This window comes from Struthio camelus, chromosome 4 (genome assembly GCF_040807025.1).
Source record: "Struthio camelus isolate bStrCam1 chromosome 4, bStrCam1.hap1, whole genome shotgun sequence".
Lineage (NCBI taxonomy): Eukaryota > Metazoa > Chordata > Aves > Struthioniformes > Struthionidae > Struthio > Struthio camelus.
The window spans coordinates 38190721-38212752 of NC_090945.1; the positions used below are offsets into that span (position 1 = coordinate 38190721).

A 22032-nucleotide genomic window follows, 5' to 3' on the forward strand; every position below is an offset into this window, starting at 1 on the left:
AAAATGATGATTTCTTCACTTAAGCTCATTAGGAAATCACACATCAATTCATGCATAATTACAGGGGAATTTCTGCCACTCACTACAAATCATTACCACATTAGCTAAAGTTGACTTAATTTATCTGCCATTTGGAAAAGGTGGTATCTAAATAGGAAAATTAGCTTATACAGATGATGAAACTATCAACATCATCACAAAGGACTTAGCCTCCTCTTATCTGTTGGACAATGATGCACCTTTTAAGTCTTTTATATGTAAAGCTTGTACTTTTCAATGAGCTCTAAAGCTTTTCTTTCCATGTCAGAATCCCATATTATGGATCCAGTGCCAGGTGCTTAATGAACAGTTGATAGTCAAGGCACGTTTGCTTGCGCCAGACATGCTCATTGTTTTTAATGATCATTGCAGTTTGAGATTGAATTGAAAGGGTTTGAGGGAGGCTGAGAGATGGAGAAGGAACAAGTTTTGCAAGCGTTGGCAAGCAAGTTCTGCAGCAGCTAAGCAGAAAATGAGCATTCTCTGGCCACCAGCAGCATTTACACTAAACAGTGTTTACCTTCCCACGCCACTTACGGTGGACATAGCTCTCCTGTGGCCTGTTGCACCTTCTTTCTTTCCCAGACTTCTCATAAGTTAGAATATTGTCTGCAACTGATAGCATCTGAATTCAAGGTGTCACTGGTTACCAGCTGTTTCTTTTGCAGAAAGTTGGCATGTTTTCTGTTTGTTAGCTTGCAGGTACGCTTGTGAATGGGTAGGTTAGATTCAGAATAATTAGGTAGCAAGTTCATCTGTCTAGGAAAAATACAGTCCTTGAGACTTAGGCCTGTATATTTAGAGAGCAATTCCTCTGTAACTTCACTGCCTTTAACTCTAAGAAACGTGACTTATGTTCAGTCATTTTCCTATCTGTATTCAAATGCTGTATATGTCTTACTATTGAAAGGTATTTATGTCAGAGTTAGAGTCAAGTTAGAAGTTTGTTTTTGTTTTTTTAATCTAGGACATTTCTGTGATCTTGCTTACAGTGCACTACCTCAAGCAGTCACACTGGCACTATGCAGGGAACAATGGGTTGTGCGTGGAGAGGTGAGGGAAGTCAAATTGTTTTTAAGTTGGCTTTGCTGTCAGAAATAATGGACCTGGATAAATACTCTCAGTTTTTTAGAGCAGATTTGTACATTGGTTTCTGCAGCCTTCCTGAGCCGTTTGAGTATGTTCTTTGTTTTGGGTCTTTTGTATAAGCTTGGGATCTGCAAGTTGAAAGTTATGCCCCTCCTTCCACATTAGTACCTCGCATTTATAGACTGAAGCATTGTTTCCTGTTTCCTTCTGAATTCATCTCCCTGGCAACATGTGAGCTGCTTGTGGCTATTTTGTTGGTAGTTTTTTACTTCGTTTACAGGCTCAAATATAATTTTAAGGCCTCTTTATTTTCTGAGTAACATGTGATGTTGTTGAATGATAGGTAATGCGTTTGTGATTTTGAGTGGCATTACTACATTTTCATGTTGTTTTTGACATCCTTTAATAAGGTAGGGTGCGAGATTTCACAAGTAGGCTGTGCCAATTAAATGGCTTGCTAGTGCCAAAAGGGGGTAGTCCTCCTCCCCTCCTTGTTCTGGTGCCTGTCTGACCCTTTGCTGAGCTCACTGAGCTTACTAAACTGGCAGAGAGATACTCACTTAAAAAAAAAAAGTTGTTGCCTACCAGTGTTGCAGGTTAAAAAGCTCCTTGAGAAGTCCACCCCTTTCAGTGCCTTTGAATTCATGAATCGGTTCAGCTGCCTTGTGGAATCTCACCTATGTAGTTGCACTGTCTCTTGAATGTGTTTTAATAATCTTTTATTCTTTTACTATTGTTTCTGGCTCTCTTGTAATAAATAATAATTTCATATGAAAATGATGATTGCCATTAAAGTGGATGACTGTATACCATAAAAATAAAGGAAATTCACATTTGACAAATTTAAGATAGCTAACGCCACTCCAATTTTAAAAACTATAAGGTAACCTACAAAATAAAAAAGGTTTTAGTAGTTAAACACGTCTAAAGAACAGGCATTTCAAAGAAAGGAAAAAGTAGATGGGATGTTTACCTGCATCCTAAATTTATAAGCAAATAATTATCTCAACATCTTGTTAATACACACACTGTTTCTCCATTTAAAAACAAAGGTTAGGGAAGGGCTGCTTAATTTGTGCAGCTCTTATGCCTTTAAAGAATTTTCTTTCTTTAATCCAGGAATAGTCATTTGTAACCAAACGTGTGATCGGCTAAAATCAATGAATTTGGTTCTTAATCTCACTGCATGTAAAAAATATGTTATAAATAGAATTCATGTTTTCAGCTTTCAGTGCTGCTGGAATTTCAAATTGTGTTTGATTAATCTTGAAGTGGGCATTGTATCCTAGGTAGGAGGCAATATATTTGACAAAGAATGCCAACTTTGGCAATGGATAAAGAAATTGTAATGATAAAAAAGAAGGGGGGGAAATCCAAGAAACCAATCTGAGCAGCCATTCTACTGTGGTGACAGAAGGAGTTTAGTACATTGTATCAAAATGAATGGGCTTTGCATAATTGATTTCAGCATACCAGTAGCCTGAGGTCTAAGCTGCTCAAACCCAGAACTTATTAGCCATGCTACAAAGACGGTAGAAAACTGTGCAATCTGCTGAAGGGGAGGTAGGGAATAGCATTGCTATTACTGTAAAAGCTTTAAAGTAGGACAGAGCTACTAAGAGAATGCCCTTTTGTATATTTATCAGGGTTATTCTGTTCATCTCACTCAGATATCATAAAAAGCTATTTTAAAGTCTTTGTGCAGTACCTAATACCGAGAATTAAAATCTTACTAGCCTGTACACTTAATTTCCTAATTAAAATGGTATTTCTGCACAAGTGTAATAGCCATGTTGTGCATAGCTGAAATAGCACTGAAATAGCATGTCTTGTAACAGCGATGTATCTTGAATAATCTCAGCAAAAATACAGATGCAGAAATAAATGAGATGCGCTTTTGGGATTCACTTTGCTTGCTTTTTGTTGCACATTCACCCACTTAGGAATACTAGCTTTGCTTAGTAAGGTCCTGCTCCGGTGAGAGCCAACAGGTGTGCTTCCTGCGGAGGGCAGGATGGTGTGCGTCACAGGAGCCTGGGTAACCATATTACAGAATGTGAAAATGCGACTAGTTGGATGTAAATTTATTGTGTGGAAGAATGAGAAATATGTTCTTTTAGCTGTCCTATTTCCTCGCTATATTGTAATAGCGTGCTACTACATGTCTGTTCTGCTCTGCCTCTTCTGGATACCTGGTACCTGGGATTGTCTGGAGAGCCTAGATACATGTGACAGACTCCTGAGAGTACAGTGATGTGCTTGACAGAGGAAAAAATAGATTAACTGTTCCGACTTGGATGAAAGATGGTAGTTACAGGTGAAGGACTGGGAAACAAGATTTGAATGAAATAATGTGTTCGGTGTCAGGATTCCCAGGCTGTTGGGTTTCTTCCTTAAAAGACCATGGCGAAGCTCTTCATTAGCGTTTGTTACGCTTCATCCAGGAACGTGGCCCCTTTAAACATGAGTATTGTGCATAGATCAGCATCAAGCACCCTAATTACCTGGAATCATACAAGGAGTTAAATGGTATTAAGAAGAATATTGTATGGATCAGTAGTGGCAGTGTTTATTCTGAGTGGATCCAGTGCCGTGATTGACTGAATGAGGTTCAGTAGTCTATAATTAGCAGATCTCATAACCTATTTTTAAAAAGTTTGACTAAGGAAAGTTTGAGTAAAGAGAATTCCATGTTACTGGAAATGTTTTATTCATTTATTTTTTTCATTTGCACTACTTCAACCTTCAGAAAACTGTAGAGATTGCTAAAATATCCCGTATTGTCTGAACAGAAACTGCCTCAGAAAGACAATGAGGTGACACTCGGTTGTTTTTGTTCAGTTTTAAACTAATTAAGTTTGCAAAATCCCTCAAACAGAGAGTTATCAATAAATGGTTCAGATAACCTATTCTAATGGATGTATTGATGTGTAAGACCCATTTTTAAGCATCTTTCCTGTGCTGGTAAAGCCATCAGTTTGTTTCTGAGGTTGAATCATGATTTCTGAGATTTATGCTGACATTACTGAAGGGGAAGAATATAGGCCAGGTTGTAATTGCCTTAAAAATATTCAGATATTGTTCTTGAGAATGTCTGGCAGAGCCCATCAGCAAAAAGTTGTGTGGCAGTTCACCTTTGTCTTGCGCAGAAGGTTTGACTGATAGGGGAAATTGTTGTTAATAATTACTGTTAATAATAATATGAAGGTCCTGGAGGACTGGCTGGAAGTCGCAGCAGGCCTGCCAACTTTTTTTGATTTTTTGCAAAGAAATTTCAAATGGCTTTAATAATTTTTTGCATTAAAATAAATGTTAGTGGAAAATTTGGGTTAGTGCAATGTGTCTTTTCCATCAAGGAAGCCTTGTCAAGTACAGCTTTTTCATGAAATACCGATTACCGTGATTCCTTATGTGGGACTACAGAGTCTTGGCTGATAAAGCTCGGTATGTGACATACACAAGTGACTTCTTAAAATTTTTTGCATCTTGTCCCCCAGACGAAGAGACAGACTTCATAGAGTCAGTTTCAAATTTCAGATACAGAGGCGAGTCCTGCAGAGTTTTGAGCCCATCAAATCATGTTAACGTCAGTGGGAAGCCAAGAATCCTCAAAAGCAGTGGTCAGAGGAACGCTGGACAAGAAGGAACCATATCCTTGTGTAACTCCTTTCTGCTTCAGGTGGCATCCAACATTTGCCTACACCTACAAGTACCTTTGTCAGCTTGAGCTTGATGAAAAAGTCTTCTAAAAAATCCTTTTCAGATATTTTGGAGAAACAGGAGAGGGAAAATGCAGAGAATCATTTTCTGTGCCCTTTCGCATAGCTGGTCATAGCATCTGTTTGAGGACCTGGTCAGCTGGCCTGTTCTCCCCTGGCAGAGCAAAATTACTCTCTACACTGTAGTTCTTGGTCATGGACAGTTACTTCCACTATCCATGGGTTTTTCTTTAAATCCTTAGTAGGAGGAGTTTCTTGCCCATGATAAGGGTTTGTAGATGCTATAAGACAAATGAAAAGTAGTAGAAAAATTCCGTAGGGACACTGATAATTCAGCAAATTCCACACTCGGAAATGGAGAGGTTAATTCTTTTTTCTCAGTTTCATACTATCAGTCATTGTTCATTCATATGCTTTTAAATATGGTGCTAACATAAGATGATGGCTAAGTTTTCAAGGGTGATGTTTACAGTAGGCATTTTACCCGTGAATATTAATAAAGTGAGAAGAATAATTTTCAGAAGTTGCCTTCTTTGACTTTTCTTTGTAGGTAATTTCTTCGCTTTCATTTATGTTATTAGAAAGCACTTGTAAAATGCATTTTTTGTCCACAGAGTCCTGTGAAACTATGGTTATGGTAAGAATGTGAAAAAAGCAATTTAAAAGATGATTGTGTATGTGCTAATTATGGACAAAGATAGTGGTTTTTATTATAGGTATCCTGATTTAAATTGTGTACAGCTTTTCAAATTAGGAGTATCTGGGGTGAACTCCCTCAAGCCGAGCCTCTGCCTCAGGCTGCATTGTGGGAGAGTTTAACTAAGTTTGTTCATTTCTGAGAATGAGTTTAAGGAGTAAAAAAGTTTTGCCTATTTTGAAATAAATGCATACCTGTTTCATTTTTGAAGCTCTAGTTTGTATTTTCAAGCAGAGGCTTTAAATTTGTCTGGGCGTCCATCCAAGTCTACATTTAGCTGTGCTAAATTCTCCATTTTTGGACAATTTGTGAGCCTCTGAAAATCTGAGCTTGCTTACACAGCAGGCAGACCTGTCAGAGCCTAATAGCTAAGCTCAGGATCCACCAAGCTGTTTCAGTCCTGACTAGCCATAGTTTTCAGTGGGCATTTAGGCATCCAGGTAGCAGCTATAGGCTTAAATACACTGATGGGTATTGGTCTAAGACTCTCAAGCTTCTGTTTCCACTCAGTGTGTTCTGCCCCTTTGGATATTTTTGAGGCCAGCTCCATTGAATATGCTTTATCCCAGAGCTTTGGGGTCTGAGTTGGTCACTCTCTATGCTTAATCTTTCCTATTAAGTGGCATGTGGTGCCAGACCTGATTTTCCCCATGTCCCCTTTGAGCACTTGCTGTTGCAGCGTGAAGGAAAGTGGGGGGCACGACTGGCATGCGGGGAGGGAGGGGGTGTGCAGCAGCCTGGGCAAGGGGGGAGCCCCAAGGGAGAGGCAGGGGCTGGAAGCAGGGGGTGGAAGAAACTGTTTGGGGAATGAGTGGAGGCAGAGGAGGTGGGGGCTGGTGCGTGGGGCAAGAGGGAACAGGTGGAGGGAGGGCATGTATGAGCTGGGTTTGAATAGGGCCAAAGGGATGGGAAAGCAGGAGTGAGAAAGATGGATGGAATAGGAGAGAAAGGGAGGCAAGAGGTGAAGTGGGTGGCTGTAAAGAGGAGAGGGGAGGAGCAGGAACTGTGGTCTGAGGTGCCAGATTTTTTCTCAGGAAGTAGGAATTCCAGAATGAAAACTAGAATTAAGCTTATTTGTGTGACCAGCATGTTAAATATTAGTATTTAATGGTATTTTTGTAAATATATGCTTCTATTGGAGTGTAAGATCTCTGGGGCTCTGATCCGGTTTGATTGTGATGGTTAAAATATTGTGTATGTTTATGGCATGCTAATGTTTTACTTTTGTGAAAATAAATACGCAATTGTTACCTTTCCCAGTTGCATTAGAGTATTACGTGTTAGCAGTTTACTGCATCACCTCTCCTATTTATTATTATTGGTATTTAGATGTGAGGCTCTTTGTAAAGACCTGCAATGGTAAGCCTTCGTAGGTGGTTTTGCTTCTATTAAATACGATGGTTGCAATGAAAAATTCAAACTTCTGTGTACCTGTGTTGTAATTTTGTGGGTTTTTTCCCATCCTACCCTAGTGTGAGAGTTACTCAAGACGGGGGAAATGACTTTAATAAAAGCATGCATATGTACCCAGACTATATCTTTGTGTTCCACGTTCAGCAGTACACTGGTGCGTCAGCAGTGAAGCGTGCCTGTGCCATGGGGCAGAGCCGTGCTCAGAGGCAGCTCGGCCTCCCCGGCAGTGCCAGCGTTGCTAATTGGAGAGCTGCTGCAGAGGGTTGCTTGGAGAGGGGGAGCTCGCGGGAGCGGAGAATCTTCCTGTCTGCTGAATATGGCGGTAGACAGGGTCCCCCTAGCAGCTGCTGCTCCAGCCTTTTGTGTTGTTTGTTCTCTTGTTATTATTTCCCTCTTAACCACTGCTAACTCCCAATAAAGACACCTCACTCATGTCCAGCTAAGAAAGCCAAAGAGAAGAGGTATTTTGCCCAATGTGGTCTGACAAGGGTTAGTGTAACTGCCATGCAACTGGCATTCCCCCTTCCTCCTCCCCGCCCCAGCGTTTCTGTTCTCGCTCATGATTTAACATGTTATTTTGTTAGGCAGCAAGTGGTCTGGGACCGGGAATATTAAGTTTACTGTTAAACATGGGGAAGATATGTGATAGTTGGTGCAAAAGCACCAACCCTGCTTGGTTTTCTGACTGGTTTCTTATTGACTGATCTTCTCAGAAAGAAGCTTCTTGAGGAATACTTGTGGCCTTCCTTCCACTGTCTTAGTCATGACAAAAATGGAATTATTTTACCAGAAAATAAAATTACTTAAAACTGACATGCATTCATTTTGTTAAGAACGTTGGAGGTGACGTTTTCCTGGATTTTGGCTGACTTTGTTCTTCATACTTGTTAAGAATTAAAGAGAAAGATGCCTCGTTGTGGCTTCTCTCAGCATAACAATGAGTTTGGCTCTGCTGTAGAAGGTTTTCAGCTAGAAATTGTTGGTCTGTTTACGAATTCATACATAGCAGCATATAGAACTGATGATTTTAATGCACTGCCTTTAATGCTTGAGTTGTCTTGCTTTCAGGTATTCATATGCAGAGCTGGCTTAAGGCATCTCAGAAATGTAGGCAAAGCTCAGTTTCCCTGCTCTAGGGATGAGGGCCAGGACAGGAAAGCCTTAGCGAGAGGAAAAGCCCCCTGATGTGGGCCACCCTTCCCTCTCCAGGGAGCTGCTGCTACATACTGCAGTCCTTCCTTGCTCAGCAGGGCAGGAGCAGTTGCCAGCATAGCTGTGCTTGCAGAGGTGAGGAGAGGTGAAGTAGGTGCTGCCACTGTAGACATATTGCTCCTCCTGACCGTTTGGTACCCTGTGGAGCTGCTTGCTTTTCCTTTGGCTAGAGACAGCACTCCCTAACGAAACATTTACACTGCAGTTATTAGGGAAAAAAGGATATTTTTAATACCAATATCAAATATGAATAAATGACCTGTAGTATTTAGTGCAGTGGTGTGGCTTAGTTTTGCTTAAAGACGCTAAGAAATTAGGCTAATGCAGTCCTTTAAAGTCTTGAAGTAATGATTCAAACAGCTAGTGGTTGGTGAGTGACAGGCATGATTTCCTTTTCCTACCCAAATCTCCCTACTAAATTTTTGTTTCTGCCTGTTACTGTCTGTATTCCATTTCATAAAGTAGTAGTTGCGGGCTGAGTGAATGACATACGTCACAGCGTGCTAGGGAAGGCAGCTTCCTTAGAAGCTGTGAAAGTCTCTGTGTAGCTGAACTGATACCTAAGCTTTGGCTTAGGCACACCTGTGTTTAGGCACCCAAATAAAGATCCTGATCCTCCCAGGGTTCTGAGCAGCTGTGGGTACTTAAGAGTTTTGATACCCAGCTGTACGCATGCCTGAATTAGGACCAGATTGACCTTTCATAGTTAAGAATATTACTGTTGTTTTCAGAGTTTGTTATACCCGCCTGTGTTCTTTGTGCACATGTAAGTGCTGAGCTTAGGATCTGGAAAGGACCTAAAGTGCTTCTCTGAGTGCCTCTGGGTTTTACTTTTTAAGCACAGAAACAGAAGAGCACACAGTCCAGCCTTCTTTGCATTTGTTTTTGCTAATTCAAAGGAAGAAAATCTCTGAAGAAGCTGACGTGAGGGAGGGTGAGTGATTCTGTGAGCTTCTGCATATTCAGTTAATGGTAGGTATCTCTTTTCTTTTGAAAATTTCTTGGGTATATACCTACTTCTGGATGTTTAATTTCAGATGCTATTTGAGAAAAGTACGAGTTAAACAATGACTGTCCTTCCAAACAGGCCCTCCAGAGAGATTTCAAATCCAAAGCTGCACAGAGACACAAAGAATACCAAAGTGTTCATTTCCCTAACAAAAATGTTGCACAAAGCTGCCCTAAACCTCCATTTGCAGCCTGTCTGCAAAGTGTGGTTTATTTGGAAAAAAAAATTGAATAGGAAGAGGTACTTAGGATTACAAAGTAGTCTGTTACTAGTGCTATAGAATAGTCTGAGTAGCTTCCTAGAGGACTGTCTTTCCTAGATAATGATTTAATGTCTTGAAATCAAATTTACATGATCTGGCTTCCCCATATAACGGATGTGGCTTTGGAAAGAACGTTGATAAAAGATGTGGATTGACTGAAATGGAAATCTGAAACTACCTTCAGCAAAAATGTAGCTAGAAGATATCAAACCACTTGGTCCCTGTGGAACATAGTAAAATGGAAATCAGCCATTAAATCTTTTGGTTCATCCATTCCTTCTACAGATATTATAGCTATTAAAAACACCACCTTCAGGGATAAATGCTGAAGAAACGATTTCCCAAAGGTTCAGAGGTGGTCTCTATCCATCCTATAAGCTCCACATGCAAGATGCAGCATTGAAGAGAGTTGAGGCTAGCGGGTGCACAGCTGATAGTTTTTTTTCTGAGGAATTTTTATAAAAATCACTCTGAAAATAGAAAAACAGTGGAATTAATGCCGTGCTAAAGTAGCAGATAAACAGCTAATCATGGCTACCTTTTTTAAAGAAATTATCTTTCCAGGACAGGTACTGCTAAAGGATTATGTGGCTACCTGCAATCAGGTAGTGGTTGACTTAACAAAAATATCTTCTGCTGTGATAGTTAACTGACACTGAACAGTCCATTGCTAAATACTTGTATTTTTGAAAGGACTTCTTCCTGACCTGGGCAACCATGTTTCTTTAGATGATCATCTGTGTTCGGTAAGCTGCTGCTGGCTAGGAGTAGGGATACCAGAGCACAGTAGAGGATTGCCTGAGGTGATGGGAAGCTGCTATTGTCAGAAACTACAGCTCTAGAGTATCAGAATACCCCACTGGAACCCATAGAAATCATATGAGTTTCACTGAGGACATACGGAGGAAGGTGAATCAGGGAGAAGCACGTATAAATTAATGATTCTAGCTCAGCAGAGATCCATGTTTCCAATGACCAGTTTTCTTCCTCACTCCTGGACAAAAGTGGGTGTTGGGGGGGGAAGGGGGGAGCATCGGTATTGTCCCCTGCAGTAACCAGGTGAGCAGGTCATTGTTGTTGAACTGTGGGATGCTTTTCTCTCCCTGACCACGTATTTTCCTGGAGGAGACAAGGAGCTGCCGTTCAGTCAACAAATGCAGCCCAGGGGGTAAATGCTCTTTTGCTTGCTCAATCTAATAGGGATTGGTGGTGGTGGCTGGGAAGACATGAGGAGGGCAATGAGGCAGATGACTGCTGCTAGAAAAAGAAGTTTCCCTGCAGCAGTACCTTTTCCCCTCGTCATTAGCAGTAGCAGCACTGGTATCTCTGGGGTGGCACCAGCAACCCCACCCTTTCTCAGAGGGGCAAGCCAAGAAAGAAATTGCCTTATGCAATGGCAGAAGTGAACATGTTTGATCAGCCAGAGGCATTTCATGTATATTCACAAAAAGTGCCTCCATATGGTATCTGGTAGGATGGTTTTGTGAGTGTCGTGCGTTTCTGAGTTTAGCATGTGGTGTCTGCTTTGTCCCTGGGAAGCAGCAAGAGTTTTGGCCTATTTCAGGCAGCTTATGAATCCCATCTAGCCTTACATCAGGATTGCCAGAGACTTCTTAGAAGGAACCTGCAGACTATAACAACCTGCTAGATGAGGTGTATAGGATAAGTGAAGCTGTGCAGAGCAGTGGGGCTGTCTGCATGGCAGGTAAGTGCACCCTGTAGAGTGCTCAAAGATCAGAAGGCACTTGACCACATAGGGGATACCAAAAGTGTTGTCCCATATCTACTCCAACAGGTGCTTTTGCTGGCAAGTAATATATCCAGGCAACTGTTTTGGCCATAAGGAAGCCCTCCAGGCTTTTCTACAAACCCTGCCTTCTTGCCTGAGTCAGCTGAATATAAAGGCATTTTTGTGTCTGTGTGCTAACATTGGCTGCTGCTGAACTGATCGTAAAGGTGCTGAAGAGACAATCTCAGCCCCAGAGGTACCTTAGGAAAAGACTGGATATGCTTGTTGGTCAAACATACTTTGTAATTTTAGCGATATATGACATTAATAAGGCCCAACAATATTTCTAGATTGGGTGCAAATACGTCCTTGGTCAGCGATGTACAGAGAGGAGACTTCTCTCTTTTGGGAGAACTTTTTCCTTCCCAGAAGAGGATGGTCAGATATCTGCAGGTTTTTTTCTGTAACAGAATCACAGAATCACAGAATCGTTTAGGTTGTAAGGGACCTCCGGAGATCATCTAGTCAAGCCTCCCTGCTCAAGCAGGGTCCTCTAGAGCATATTTCCCAGGATCACATCCAGACGGGTTTTGAATATCTCCAGCGAAGGAGACTCCACTACCTCTCTGGGCAACCTGTTCCAATGCTCTGTCACCTTCACAGTGAAGTCTTTACTCAGGTTTAGGTGGAACTTCCTGTGGTTCAGTTTCTGCCCATTGCCTCTTGTCCTGTTGCTGGGCACCACGGAGAAGAGACTGGCCCCATCCTCTTGACACTCCCCCTTCAGACACTTATACACGTTGATCAGATCCCCTCTCAGTCTTCTCTTCTCCAGGCTGAACAGGCCCAGCTCTTGCAGTCTTTCTTCCTAGGAGAGGTGCTCCAGTCCCCTCATCATCTTTGTAGCCCTCCGCTGGATTCTCTCCAGTAGCACCATGTCTCTCTTGCACTGGGGAGCCCAGAATTGGACACAGTACTCCAGGTGAGGCCTCCCCAGGGTTGAGTAGAGGGGGAGGATCACCTCCCTCCACCTGCTGACAACATTCTGCCTAATGCACCCCAGGAGACCATTGGCCTTCTTGGCCACGAGGGCACACTGCTGGCTCATGGTTAACTTGCTGCCCACCAGGACTCCCAGGTCCTTCTCTGCAGAGCTGCAGAGAAGCCAGCAGGTCAGCCCCCAGCCTGTACTGGTGCATGGGATTATTCCTCCTCACATGCAGGACCCTGCACTTGCCTTTGTTGAACTTCAGGAGGTTCCTCTCCGCCCAGCTCTCCAGCCTGTCCAGGTCCCTCTGAATGGCAGCCCAGTCTTCTGGTGTGTCAGCCACTCCCCCCAGTTCAGTATCATCAGCAAACTTGCTGAGGGTGCACTCTGTCCCTTCCTCCAGGTCATTGATGAATATGTTGAACAAGACTGGGCCCAGGACTGACCCCTGGGGGACACCACTAGCCACAGGCCTCCAACTTGACTCTGCGCCACTGACCACAACCCTCTGAGCTCGGCCATCCAGCCAGTTCTCAATCCAACTCACCGTCCGCTCATCTAGCCCACACTTCCTGAGCTTACCTAGGAGGATGTGATGGGAGACAGTGTCCAAAGCCTTGCTGAAGTCCAGGTAGACAACATCCACTGCTCTCCCTTCATCTACCCAGCCAGTCATTCCATCACAGAAGGCTATCAGATTGGTCAAGCATGATCTCCCTTTGGTGAATCCATGCTGACTACTCCTGATCACCTTCTTGTCCTCCAGATGCTTAGTGATGACCTCCAGGAGGAGCTGTTTCATCACCTTTCCAGGCATGGAGGTGAGGCTGACAGGCCTGTAGTTTCCTGGCTCCTCCTTCTTGCCCTTTTGGAAGACTGGGGTGACACTGGCTTTCTTCCAGTCCTCAGGCACCTCTCCTGTTCTCCAGGACCTTTCCAAAATGATGGAGAGTGGCCTAGCAATGACATCCGCCAGCTCTCTCAGCACTCGTGGCTGCATCCCATCGGGGCCCATGGATTTATGGATGTCAAGTTTGGACAAAAGATCTCTAACCCGATCCTCCTCAACCAAGGGAGAGTCTTCCTTTCTCCAGACTTCCTCTCTTGTCCCCAGGGTCTGGAATTCCTGAGGACTGGCCTTAGCAGTGAAGACTGAAGCAAAGGCAGCATTCAATAACTCTGCCTTCTCTATATCCTTTGTTACCAGGGCACCCGCCCCATTCAGCAGTGGGCTGACATTTTCCCTAGTCTTCCTTTTGCTACTGATGTATTTGAAGAACCCCAGGCAATGGTATGAGCTGATGTGGTACAGGTTCATCACAATATGCTACTGATAGTGCTTAAAAACCTGACTTACAGACACATCATTCCTCAGTGCTCCGAAATTGTGCAGTGCCTGTCAAACTATGTGGTGGGCAAATGTCTTTAGGTGTGGACAAGTATGCTCATTTACTCGGGTCTTGCACCTGCAGTTTTTTGAATGTAGCCCCTTAGAGAGGAAAGATTAGCGTGTTAACTCATTTCACCACAGAGTACTAAGCATTTCATAGCCATTAACATCCCTGTGTACTGTAAGCTTTTTGGCCTTATTCCAGCTCTTTCTGGCAATCATTTCCTTCAGATTAGCTATCTTTTAATACACTTCTTTTACAAAAACCTGGTGGCTAAACATTTCTGTTTAAAGAAAAATGCAACATTAGATTTTATAGTTCCTTGCCATGTGTGTTGAAAGTATGCTAGACAGCCTAATTTAGCTGGACAGGGCGGGTGGGTGGAGAGAAATCAAACAGAACAGAATGGTTATTCTAATTGTGCCAAGTAAATAAGAATTCGTTTTTTTCTGCCACAGAGAACTTTACAAAGTTAGATGCTGGTACTGCAGTACTGCGTAGGCAACCATTATGCACCCACAACAACAGCTCACACCAGCAGCCTTGGAGACTGCAGTCGTCTTTATTAAGAAAAGGAGTATTGTATTGTGCAAGCTTATGCTGACAAAATCTTGCAGAGAAATACTGGAAAGGTTTAAATGTCTTGTGAACAGGATGACACTTGTGATACTGGTGTAGGGCTTATCTGTAGTCCGGATTATTTGGAGAAATTGAGCTCAAGGTGTGGTGCAAACTGAGTTTATGCTACAACTAACTGAATTGTAGTGCTGCCTTTGTCTCAGAGATCGTTGACTCGTATGGGGGATTTGAATTGGATCATTAGAAGTGTACAAAAAGGTTAGAGGAATAGATACAGATATGAGCAAAATAATCATCACAGTACAATGGCAACATTAGCTTTCCTATATGTTTCTAGAGCTTTGTTAAATATAGGCTTAAATTTCAGATGATGTGGCCCATCCTCTCTAAAAATCAAAGCCTCGTAAGTTTCCCTGCAGTTAGACATCCTAAATCAGGACTTTCAGATACCAGCGCTCCTCTCATTTTTCAAGACTGGGGAGACAAGGGATAAGGTCTCCCTTTAGGGACACTGCTAATGCTTCAGTCTCTTTGGGCCTTTGTATCGATCAGAGATTTCTCAAGTGTAATTCAGTCCTGGACAGGTCTCTTTTTTTCCCTAGTCTAATTCACTTTTTTTCTTTTCTCTACAAGACCTCTTTCTGCCCTGAAGCTTCATTGCTGGGCATCTTTTTCAGTACTACTTCTTCAAATGAGCAAATGGGGGAAAAAAGGTCACAAAGTAGTACTGAATTATAGATGTTAAACAGCGAGGTTTGATTGTGATGGTCTATTTTTCTGTTTTGATAGAAGCACATTCTTGATAGTGAAGTTTAGTGAAGAATAGGGAGTGATTTGGGGATTGCTGTTTGTACTCGGTATAACTAGACACACTGAAAATTGTGTAATGCTAGAACTGTTCTCTACTTAGCCGAGACTAATGTTATTAAAAGAAATGGTGGATAAATTAGGAAATGAACATCCTGTTGCCAGGTCAACCACGTTCCTTATTTGTAAGTAGCAGCATGTATATGAGAAGGATAATATGTAGTGATGACAGATAAGAGCTGCAAGCTCTCCCCAGCACCGTGGGAGGGAAAGGTTGCAGAAGATGATGCCATTAGCAATAGTGACCTAAACCCTTCAATCTCTTATCGCTGTATATCCGTATTGGTGAGAGAGAGAGTTATTAAAAGGATCAAAAGGCAAAATTCTGTTTCTTAGTTAACTGTATTTCAGTTTTCTGAGGATGTGCTCAACGTATTTGTGTGTCTTCTCAGATTTCACTGATGATGGGAGAGACAGTGGATCAAAGATACCGCCTCACTTGAACTGCCCTCAATTTCCTTGTGTTTACAGTAGATGATCTACTGCCTTTCCAGGTATTGACTTTAATACTGTAAATGATGTTTGCAGGATTTCACTGGAGACCTTGTGAAATCTACTTACAACACTAAGAAAGTAAATGAAAAGAAAGAAAATGAAAGTTTGGTTCTTTACTGGTTTTATTTGTCAGCACAGCCAGCCAGTTCTGCACCATCAAGTAAAAGGTTGTGGTATTCTGATGAAAAGATGGAAAGGCTAGAGTCTTTCCTCTTTCTAAGCTGGCGGAGCTACAAGTGTAAAGAGCAGTGGCTCATCTGTTTGAGGTTTAAACTGTATAAGTTGCTCTGTTCAACCTGTAACGTACTTATTTGGGGAGTGTGCCCTGTATATATTGGCACTAATTTCCAGAAAATTGGGTATAATTTAGCTCTGGTCTCTCGTTCCCCATGCTCAGAAAGGCTAGGAATACTGTGGTGGGGAAGACGCTTGAAACAGAGGCGGCGCCTGTCTCTTTTCAGCAGGTATTCCTGAAACCTATTAAGAGTTGCACAGATGGACTCCAAAGGGAGTCTCTTTCAGTCCTTTAACTGTAATGACACAAATGATGGTAATTTTTTGAAAGTGAGGTTTAAAAGTTAAGCTTCCAAATAAGTGCCATCTTTTTTTCTGAAGTGCTGGGCACCCAGCAGTTCCTGTTTTTAATTTGGAGAGAACTGTTTGGGTACTCAACGTTTTAGTAAAATCAGGGCACTTACGTAAGAGCCTACCTACAAATATAAGCCTGGCAGGCACCCAGTTTTGAAAAACTTGCCCACTGGGTGCAGTGTGGGTGGCTGAGAAATTTTAGATGGGTTCCCTGGGGCTCTGACATGGAACCGGTGTTGCAAAACACTTGCTCTCTAGGTGACAATAATTTTATAAAATTTGGCTGTTAGTCTTTTCTACTCTGCTGCCTTTTCCTTCCCTTGATTCGTAAGACAATCTTCATTTGACTGTGGGAAAATCAAGCCTAAGTTATTGTTGTATCATGCGTTACGGCTACTTCCATGTCGTTTTCTGTTCTATATGCATAAGTTAGAGCAGAATTGAAGTACTCTTCTTTCCACCAAGGATTTCTGTTTTGGCGAGGAGGAGAAGAAAACCCACAATCTGTCTCATAGGTTTAAAAACTTGTAGTTTCATGGTGACAAAATTGTTTTACAAAACAAAAGGAAACAATACCTTTTGCAGAGATTGTACAAGAGAGAATCTAGGGGAATATAGGATATCTTATTATTTCTGAAATGCAAATTGCAGTGAAAAGGGGACGTTTTTCTACATGTGAAAGCTCTATCTTTTTTTCTTTCACCCAGCTCTGAAGGTAGTAACACAGTATTTGTCTTCCATTTAGGATAAGCAAATGATTGGCATTAAGTGTTGAAATGTGTGTCTGTCTTTTATCTCACACAAGTACTGTTTTCACGCTTTCCATTCAGTTGAGTCATGTTCTGTTTTTTATGCAATCTGGAAAAGGCTCTGTGTTCTTAATCTTGTTATCTGCTTTCTCAGCATTTATTCATTTCTCAATTTCCCAAAGAAGTGGAAAGGTTAAGATACAGTAACTGTCTCTGTGATGGCAAAATATTTCTTTGTAAAACTGCTGCTTGGATTTTCTATGCACGCTTCTTAATTTGCCATTCATTTTGTACACTTCAGTATTAGGATATGCACATAATATGTCAGATATAGTTCTTCTCTTCCTCCATAGAGGCACATAGCATCCTCATGGAACTGAATATAATGATGATATAACAGGTATAACAGATGACCTGTAAAATGTAAGACATATTAGTTGGAAAATATGATCCAGCGCAAGTTATTCAACACAGAAGTTGTCATAAAATTATCCATATCATCTTAGCTGAGTTTATTGCAGCAGCATGTGTACACAACAGCATGTTAGTGATGCATCAAGGTCTTTGTTTTGATACCCAGAAGTGTTATTTGGGCTTTGATTTCCTTCCCTGTGTTCTGTCACACTGTATTAAAAAGCTTTGAGTCAAAAATGTTCCTGTAAAACAAATTAGGTCTGCAGACTATGTACTTTTATTAGTTATTTTCCATATTCTCTGTTAGATGGATACTTTTCAGGTTAGTCTTAGTCTTATGGAAAATTGTCTTGATAGATGAGTAGCTCAGAGCAACATCTGTAATTTATCGATGCAGAAAACGCCTGCAGTCTCTCACTGTCTTTGCTTTACAGATGTGCTTCAGGGCAAGTGAGATGCTCAGATAATGGGAAGGCAGCGTGTTAATAGATCTCAGTCAGGAAGACAATACTTATATCCTGCCTTTAAAATAATTCAAAGCTGAGTTCTAAATTTCTTTTTTAAAGATCTTTGGTTTTTTTTTTTATACTATTACTATTGTAATATTGAATGCTGGGTAATACGCTTGATGTGTAATTTAAAAATACAAGTAATTAGATTGTGAAATTTGTTTTTCAAAACAAAACTAATAAATCACTAAAACCCCATAAAAATATAGTTTAGTGCTTGCTAGTGGTGGTTGTTGCGGAATTAGAGAAGCAATTACTGTATATTGTGAAAATGACTGCTGTAGTATAAATAACATTATCGTAATCTGTAAGGACTGTGAAGAAAATGAAGAGCATAGAAATTGCTGTTCTGGAACAGACCAGTGATCCATATAGTCTTGTATTGTGTCTCTGACAGTAAGCAATATGTGATGATTCAGAGGAAAAAAATACATGCAGCCAATTGTGTTATAGTGTACCACAGAGGAAAATTTCTTTCTGACCCCAGATGGTGCTTAGTCTATGCCTTAAAGCGTGAGGATTGATAGCCATTGTAAATTTTACCTTAGCTAGTGTAACCAAATTGGATTGCTCCTTGTTGTCCATAACCTGCCCTTCACCTGGCCTTTGTAGAATTACAGTCCTGTCCCTTGCTGCTGAATTCATAGCTCTTATGTTCGCTGTTTTAAGCAGGCACACTAGTGCAGTCCAAGGATTTGTGCTATTTTTTTACACGATGCCACACACCATTGCATTTTTCATTTATAACATCCTGGTTCAGTGCTTTTGGTTAAACTGAAAATGATACTTTCCTGTGAGGCAGAGTAGCCACTGCTGTCACCCTGTGTGAATTCCCAGTGCAGAAAGTTCTCAGCCAGCTGGGTAGGAGCTGCCCTACTCTGAACATGGGAGCTTTGTCATAGGAAGAGTTGAAGAGTGTGCCTAGACCTGATACTGCAAGACTTTTGTGTCATCGCAGTGGCCTGGAAGGAGCAAAGTTGGGCTGGGAGCATTACCACAAATCTTGACCTCAGCAGCCTCTGCAGGGAAAGTCAGTATCGGTGCTGGTGATTCTATTCCTTCACCTTTTACATCCTGAAAAATTAGCGTGTTATATCCCCAGCTGAAGGCACTGGAGTGCAAGGCACTGCTAGAAAAACAAATATTATTTTATTTCAATCCATACATGACATTTGGTCCAAAATTTATGAAAGTTGTCTGGATTAAACTGTCGTAGAAGCAGAGACTGAGGTCTTTGTGTTAAGCTTTGGTATATTTCTTTTGTTACATACCCATCTAATAAAACCCAGTTGTCTGAGAGGAGCTTTCTGACATTTTACAGTCTACTAAAAGAGTTGTTTTTTACAGTCAAAAACTGACCTGATTTTTAGGCTTGCATTCATACCGCAAGGAAGTGCAGGCTTTTGAGACTGCTTGCACTGATGCTGTTACCCTTCCAGCTCTTCTTGGGTACAGGCTGGCTGGACGGATAACAGCACTGCATGCCTTACTGGTCTGTGCATTGCCATTTAACAAGTCCTTCCATGTGTCCAGGGTAAGGAGAATCTACAACAGCACTTACACAATTACTGTCCTTCTTGTCTTTGCCTCTGTGGGTGAAGATCAGTCTCTGACTTCACAGATAATGTTCAAAATGCGGCAGGCAGTTATCACAGGAGGCAGATTTTGCTCAGCAGCTTACAGACTTGTCATTAGGTGCTGCCTTTCAGCCTTCTAAACGTGTGCTCCACTGCTATTTTGCATCTCCTTGGGAGATAATTAAACAACTCATATCTCCTTGCCAAATGACTAGTGAAAGGCAGAGAAACTGGGTTTCCTGAATGGCAGTGAAACATCATAGTGGTCCTAGGAGCAAAAAGTCCCATTTTCACTGAAGAAGGGAGGCCTGGCTTTGTTTTGCACTCCTTCAGTAGTACTATTGATGAGTCTTCCAGAGGGATCATCCAGGCTTTAAATCAGCAGGAAGAAATGATGCTTTTGTTGGTTGGTAAGTGGCAACATGTCACATGGCTCATCTGTGAACCTCAACTGATCAAATGCAGCAGAAATTGCCCTTGAGTAGTCAGGCCTTATGAGCTGGCATGTTACTTCCTTCTTCATAGCAGAGTCTGCTTCTACCAGCACTGTAGTAGTTAGATGCTCACTCAAAGTGGTGAGATTTGATATCAGTGTGGAAGCCTTTCTTTGCTTCTATGAAGGGACTTGTGTGGATATGCTGCTGCTTAAGCTTTGGGCTAAATTGCACACAAGAGCACTTGGAAAAGGCTCCTGTCATCTTGGATTTCCACGGGCAGTGTTGGTCCTCACAGGCTTGCGTGATCATGTCTCCTCACCTAGTGTTCGTTTTCCCAGCCCAGAAACACTGCCTTGCTGAGAGAGGCTGCTCCAGGCGCAATTCCTTCTGAAGCGGCGGTTCGGTTTTCTTCTCTACTGCTCCTCCTTTCTCCCAGCCCCTGTCGGTTCAGCAACAGGGCAGCTCACTCAGAGCCATCTGGCTGTGGGACTGGAAATCTGGATGCAGCGGTCTCTGCGTATCAACAACTGTAGGCTGACAGCAGTCATTTGCAGCCTTGCTGTCTGACGATGTGATATGAGTGTTTTTTTCCTGAAGACAAATGATTTTTTGTATACCAGTAGATGAATTGAATAATTCTGATGGTTTAGGCCCGAATCTCAGAATTTCAAGCACTACTCAGGTCTCCCATAAAGGTCCACAAAACATTTTATAATAATGTATTGGTATGATTACTCCATGCAGTAGTTACGCATTCAATGGACTGTATACATTGGGGGGGAAAAAAAAGCTAGTTCAGTGTGGTTTAAAGATGAGAGATAAAAGAAAAGCAGCTTTGTGGATATTAATATATTAGATTAGTAATCCAGAAAAACCACTTTTGAGCCTTTAGTGTGCAAATTATTCACTAAGCAAATACACCCTTTCCGTAAAGCTCTTACTCTTGCTCTTGCTCTGTGGTACGCTTTACCTTTGTCTTAAAACGAGGAGAAATATGATGCAGTTAATTACCTTTCTTGTGTTCATTTACAAATTTCAAAATTCAGAGATCCCTGTGCCATGGTTTTAAGAAGATAGTATACCTCAATGTTGAATAATGTGGATAAGTATGGGAGGTTAATGTGAATCTAGGGCCTTCTGCAAAGTCTTGTGGTTGTACTTTGTCTTCCATGCTTGGCTGGGCTGCTGTAATACTGATGAATGAGTGTTCAAAAAAAAAGGAGGGGTAAGGTGTATCCTTGATTTCAGCAGCGGAGGGAGTGTTTGAATTCTCAGGCCAGGTCATGTGTTGGGGCCACGTAAGGTGGTGGCAGTTGTTCAGCTGGGATATGATGTGCGTGCCCCTGCCTGTCGCACGTCAGTGCCGCTTTGCTTTTTGAAGGAGCTAATGGGAAGCCGCTGTGCTGCAGAGCACCCTAAACTGTGGAAGTTGCCAGCAGTGTGTCTGGGGAACAAGAGGGAGAGGCTACTAAAAAACTTGAAACTGCTTCAAAACCCTGGGCTCCCCTTGGCAAATCCATGCCTACATCAGGCTAATAACAAATGAAGATGAACGAGGTCTTCATTGCCAGTCCTATGCAGCCTTTTAGCCCCTGCTGACATCAGCCTACGGTGAGGGTTGCTGTGACCCAACAGCCCCTCCTGGTCACGGAGGCAAATTCTCACCTCTGGGATTAGGAAGTGTCCTGGTTCCTGCTATCTCAGAATTCAGATTTGCCACAGAAGTAAGATAGTGTCAGTCAGCTGTTTGATGGCATCTTTCAGCTGTCCAAAGCCTCAGCCTCTTTGCCCACCTGTTTGCCTCTGCCTGCAGGAATCCAGCGGCGGCAGCAGCTCCTGCCAAGCTTTTTGGGCAATACTCCACACGTGACTCTGTTAGCTTCAAACCAACAAGGTGAGGTGGCATAATTGCCCAAAATCAAGCACTGCTTAGAAAGCATGAGGAGGGCCTTGTGCAGTGATGCTGAATGAGTTAACACGTGCTCCTGGAGTAGTGCTGAAAGCAGTGTGGGGATTCTGCCGGGTAGAGAGAGGGCTGCTATTTTGTGTTGTGTCCCAGCCAGAACTGAGAGAAAGGAAGGACTGCTATCTTTCCCACTGATACATATTAACCTGCTGTTGCAGAGATGGAGCTCACATGGTTGCAATGTCTGGATGCTGCAGATTACACAGAAGATTGTGCTTTGTTCGGCCATCAAGTTCCTGCAGTGCTGGATTTTGGTTTTTTATTTTTTATTTTCTTAATGTGTAGCACCTGTGTTAAATTGAT

General features: G+C 42.1%; 1 long non-coding RNA gene across 29 annotated transcripts in view; it reads left to right on the forward strand.

Moving 5' to 3' along the window:
• Positions 1-22032, forward strand: part of LOC104145532 (uncharacterized) — a 251341-nt gene that overhangs the window by 173432 nt on the left and 55877 nt on the right. For 20 of the 29 annotated variants that reach the window (XR_011140963.1, XR_011140966.1, XR_011140980.1 and 17 more), the window contains one exon: positions 15387-15488. The exons of the other annotated variants lie outside the window; for them this stretch is intronic. This is a non-coding gene — a long non-coding RNA (uncharacterized lncRNA). The remainder of the gene's footprint in view (positions 1-15386; positions 15489-22032) is intronic. 29 annotated transcript variants of the gene reach the window in all.